Source organism: Gavialis gangeticus, unplaced genomic scaffold (assembly GCF_001723915.1).
Source record: "Gavialis gangeticus isolate Ggan-Ray unplaced genomic scaffold, GavGan_comp1, whole genome shotgun sequence".
NCBI classification, from domain to species: domain Eukaryota; kingdom Metazoa; phylum Chordata; order Crocodylia; family Gavialidae; genus Gavialis; species Gavialis gangeticus.
In genome coordinates this window covers 17278809-17283910 of record NW_017729011.1, presented here as the reverse complement: position 1 = coordinate 17283910, position 5102 = coordinate 17278809, and positions in this window count along the sequence as shown.

Below are 5102 nucleotides of genomic sequence, written 5' to 3'. Positions count from 1 at the left end.
GGGGGGGGGGGGTCAGTTTTTTTGTTATAGAGGATTTGAACAGAACCTTGCTGTTTTAGGCCTATAAATCCTAAGAGGTTTTACCTGGGGATTTTCCCTACAAGCATCCTTTAACTTATTTCTCACTAGCAGTTTGGTGTTTGCTACACCTGTCATTTGTCTAAGTCAGAACTATAAGCACTTCCTTCTGCAAACCGATTGCAAAGTCTTTCCTGAACTCTGTGTTAAGTGGCAGCTTTGAGTGACAATCTGCATGACCCAAGATGGGACGACACCCCTCAGTATTCAGTTGAAAGGCAGTTTTTTGTTGGGTTTTTTTTTAACTGTGGATTTCCTTTTTGTTTTCAATGAATATATCTAAGCAGAAAACAGGACTTGTCTGCACCCAGACTTGCACCATTTTCACTGAAGGAGCATGTTGAAGCAACTTAAGTCAAATGCTGCAATATCCTGGCTGAGTGGATTTTGTCAATGTAACTGTGAAAACCATTTTTTTCTGACCAGGTCAAGTGAAATCGGAGTTTTTGCAAAGGGTGTTGGCACCTCTTCAGCTAACCCCGGTTTTAGACTAGTTTAAGATTAAACCGGTGTGTTGTTCTGTAGATACTATATGATGTCCCCCCTTCCCTCCCCTGGCACCCTACCCGATGCAAGTTAATTTTTCAGGCTGGTTCTCATCATGTCTTATAGTGTCTGTGTCCAAAGGCCATTCAGAACAAGCATGGCAAGTGAGCAGGAACGGACAGCGTGATTTATCCTTTGTGTGTGGCTGCATTTGATGTAAAGAGAATATAGAGGAGTAAGAGGCCAACAGATGAATCCTGGCTAGATCTAGACAGCTCCTGAAGTGGAAAAAACTAGCAGAACAAGTATGGAAACTGTGCCCTTAACTTCAAAAGAAAAACGGTTAAAGAGCTCATTCTTAGGTAGTTAATCTGATTATTTCAGCTGGAAGCCACGTACAGTAAAGTCTTTGCAATCATCCAAAGGTTTGACAGCCTTTGAAGCAGGAAGTGATTTTTTTTCTTTCTTTGTAAATAAGTTATTTAAAAAAAAAAAAGTCTGAAAAGGCAAATAGGATCTGCGTTTGATGCAGACTCCTCTGCTGGCTGGCTCCAAACACACCACTTTATTTTTACAGAGCAGAGACGAGTGTAGGTAATTCATAGCAGTATTGTATGCGTGCGTGGCAGTGTCGCTCAAATCGTCCTTTCATTTCAAGAGCACGTTGGCTCAGCTCCTCACACATGCATCTGCACGTCGCGTTCCCTCTGGCGTGATGTCTGAGGCAGCTCTTGCTGAGAAGAGGTGACAGGGAATAAAAGGACCCAGTTGACTTCAGCAGGAACGCACCTTGTCCTAAAACCAGCCCCACAGGTGCACGTGTCGGTGTTTTCCATTAGTTGCACCCTCCCCACTACGTGTGCATTGTTTTCTACATCCTGCCTTGTCACTGAACACCAGAGAAGACCCTTTGGGAACTAAACCAGAACAAATCACAGCTGCCCGTGCGCATTAAGCCAGCTCCCTGCAAAAGCAAGCCCTCCTTGCCATTGCACAAGTGGGCATGTGGATTTCCTGGCTGCACCCTGCTCTCTGCAAATAGTGACTGGGAAACTGATGGTTAGCGGCAGTCTGCAGGATCCCGTAAATGGCATGCTGCGTGGCATGAAGGCAAGTCCAGCTCTTAGGGGACGCCCATGGGTAAGCCTCAGCCTGCTTGCTTTTCTCTCAATTGTAGGTTCACGAAAGGACCTGGGGTGACCCAGAGCCACAGTGCAGGCAAAGCTGGACAGAGAACGGGCACGGGAGTGTTCTCCCATGTACTGTAAGGTCACATATCAGTTCCCTGTCAGCAGCAGTCCAAGCGCTTCGTTGCATGTGGAGGGCTCACACCACGGCTTGCTGTGTTTGGCAAGCCCGATGCCTGAGCGGGATAGAAGGTGGCGGCTCTTGTGGTCGGTCCAGCCTCCTCTTGCAAGCAGAGACCTGAGAGTGACTTCTTTTTTCTTCAGTTGAGGGTTGCTACAGCGTTGACTGAATAGCAAAGCAGAGGCCGAATAAGGACTGTCTCCAGCGTCTATGTTTCTAGGATGACAGCAGCCATATTTGGAAAGGTGTAGGGATGGGTGCCAGACACAGGACGTCCGCTGCGTGACCTGACCCAGCCGGCTCCACGGTCCCCAAGCCTCTCCTGCCATCCCCAGATGTTACAGTGTATATTTACCACTAACCCAGCCCCAATAGCGACATCTTCCTGCAAACATTTCAAATGTGTAACTTTTATATTTAAGAAGAAATAAACACAGATAAAGAACCCAGGCTAACGATCATGTTTACAGTGCATGCCGCAGTCTGTGGATTAAAGTGACAATCGATCCCACTTCTCCAGCTGGTGTGGCCTCGTATTTTCTACAGTTTGCCTCTGCCTGGGTCTTGTTCTTGAGTTGGCTTTTGTCTCACATGCCTTCTAACCAAGACTTTTTTTTTTCCCCCCTTTCGCCTTGCTCCCAAGCCTATGCCTATTCATTGCTAGAGAACAGGGCTGTTTTCCAAGGAAGTACCATCCATGAAATACCACTTACCTCTGCATCCTCACAGTCATGTAGCAAGTACGTGTGTGCGCGTGTGCGGAGGGTGTGTGTGTGTCACAGAATATCCAGTAAGTGTCACTGTGATGGACACTGTGCCTGTGGATAATTGCTGGGAGAAACGGATGGCTGGAAATGCAGTGCTCATGGGCTATTCTGGTCTTGGCTAAGGTTCAAAATTCCACTGGAAATAACTGGCATTTGCCAGATTGGAGAGCAGGATGCTCAGACACTGACTGAGTCACATACCAAAAGCAGCGCTCTAGTCAGATGGGCTTGCAGGGTGTGGTGCACACAGTGCTGCATCAGGGCTGGCCTGAAAACCACATTGCCTCCAGCACAGGCAAGTGCACTGCAAGCACCAGGGCAGATGGAGCCTGCACGCTCTTTTTTTATGGTGAGGATAAATTGAAAGGCTGGTCTAGCGTTTTAAAGCACCAAATGGGGAAGCAGTTATGTCACTTGTTTGCTGCGGGCCTTTCTGCAAGCATTGCACTGCTCTCTCTACATAGGATGCTTTGCCTCCTGACTTGGACTTCACCTGTTTCTTTCTTTTTACTAATTTTGTCCCGTGTGCTTTGTGTAATATCACTCTTTAAGCAGTTGCCGTGTTGCATCCCAGACATGGTTTCCTTTTCATGTTGGCCAAAGGAGCTGCTGGGCTTAAGTGCTGATAGTTTGTTGGTGTTTTAAGAGCTCAGGCCTGCCAGGTGCACAGAGGTTTCAGCTCCTGCTCCTGTGTAAGGGGCAATGCGAGTAGCATCTAGTGGGACTGAGGTCGAGCTGGTGTGAGATCTCACAAGCAGGCCCATAGCAGAGCACAGCAGTGTTTCCAGGGGCCTGAGACGGACCCTTACTTCCCTCTCAGGTTGCAGTGAAGTAGACTGACATCAACCTGCCGTGTTGGCTTCCATTAAAGCAACTGCTGTCCCTTACCAGAGGAGAAGAGGTGCTAGCCCTTGTGTGAGCAGATTGCACTGTCTTGAGGCTTTAATCACATCCTGCATTTACATAACACTTTCCATCCATGGATCACTTTACAAATGGGGAAACCGAGGCACAGTTGAAGTGACTTAGGGTAGAAATAAGTATAGATCTCAGGTTCCCATGCCCTTCCTTATGCTTGGTGAACTATGCCACAGCCTCCTGCTTCGCTGCTGATTATAATCACGGGCCTCTCCTATTTGTGTAGCTCCAAGCTACTGTCCTTACCACAGTCTGCTTCTGTGAGGGTCCCCATGCCTAAGGTTGAGCCGTACTCGACCATAGTTGAGGGACCCATTTAGATCGTGTTGCCTGGGTAACACAGATGCTGCCTCCAGGCCTGTCTCATGGAGAGGTGGTAGCTCAGAGCTTACCCCATGCAGATCTGTAGATGCTACCAGTATTTTGGAGCAATCCTGCGCCAGTCTGTTACAGGGGCAGGACCTGAGGGAGGGGGTTCAGCCTTTTGTGACAGTGCATGTCTGCTGGGGATCTCGCCGGGCAGAGGAGCATGCGCCCTCCCTGCAGACGAAGGCACTGAGTGAGGCAAAGTGAAAGGAGTGGCCCAAGGCCTGGCAGCAAGTCAGTGGCAGAACTGATGGCAGCCCACCAGAGCCCATCTGAGCTGTTTGTGGTGGTTTTGGATCCACGTGTGGTATGCGAGTCTGCCGCTCAGACCAGCCTGAAGTGCCTCTGGGCCTTCTCGGCTATGGCTGTGGCCAGCCTGCAGAAACGAGGTGTCCTGGAAGTTCCTGTAGGCAACCATGTGTCAGCCTCGCTCCCAAAGTGGGAACCAGCTACAGCAGAGCCACCGCATTGCTTGGCCCTCAACAAAGCTGTTTCAGCCCTCTGGGGATGCTGGGTCCGGAGTGAGCCACCTGGTCCATGCAGAAGGAACCAGGGTTTGTGGTGGCCCACATGGAAGCCCCTGTAATGCAGCAGTTTAAGTGCTGCCCAAAGTAGCTCCAGAGAAGTGGAACCAGGTCTGCTGCAACCCTCTCGCAGGAGGACTGCCCAGGTGCGGGGCTATCATTTGCATGGTGATGGGTGAGGTTTGGTGGCCACCCTGCTACATCCGTGCTGTGAATAAGAGGCCTGGGTGCAGCAGGGAGGCTGGTAGTGAGGGGCAGAGGGCAGCTCTGCTGGTGCCAGGCCAGGCCCAGCATGGTGCAGGCCAGAGGTCTGTCCAGGGAAGCATGGAGCTGTGGAAAGCTCAGGCAGGGGCCCAGGAAATGGCATTGGGTGCTCTGGACCTGAGACTAGAAGAATTCCCAGTGGCGGACAGGAGAGATTTGCTTTCTGCCTGACGCAAGCTGCAGGGGGGCAGTCAGGGAGGCCAAGGCGGAGATGGGACTGGGACTAGCTTCCCGGATCAAGGACAACAAGAAGTCCTTTTTTAAATACACAGGGGCAAAAAGAAGGTACCGGGTAACATGGGATCCCTGCAAGACATGCTAGGAAATTTGGTCATCACACCAGACAACAAAGCCAACATATTTAACGACTTCTTTGCCTCCATTTTCCTGA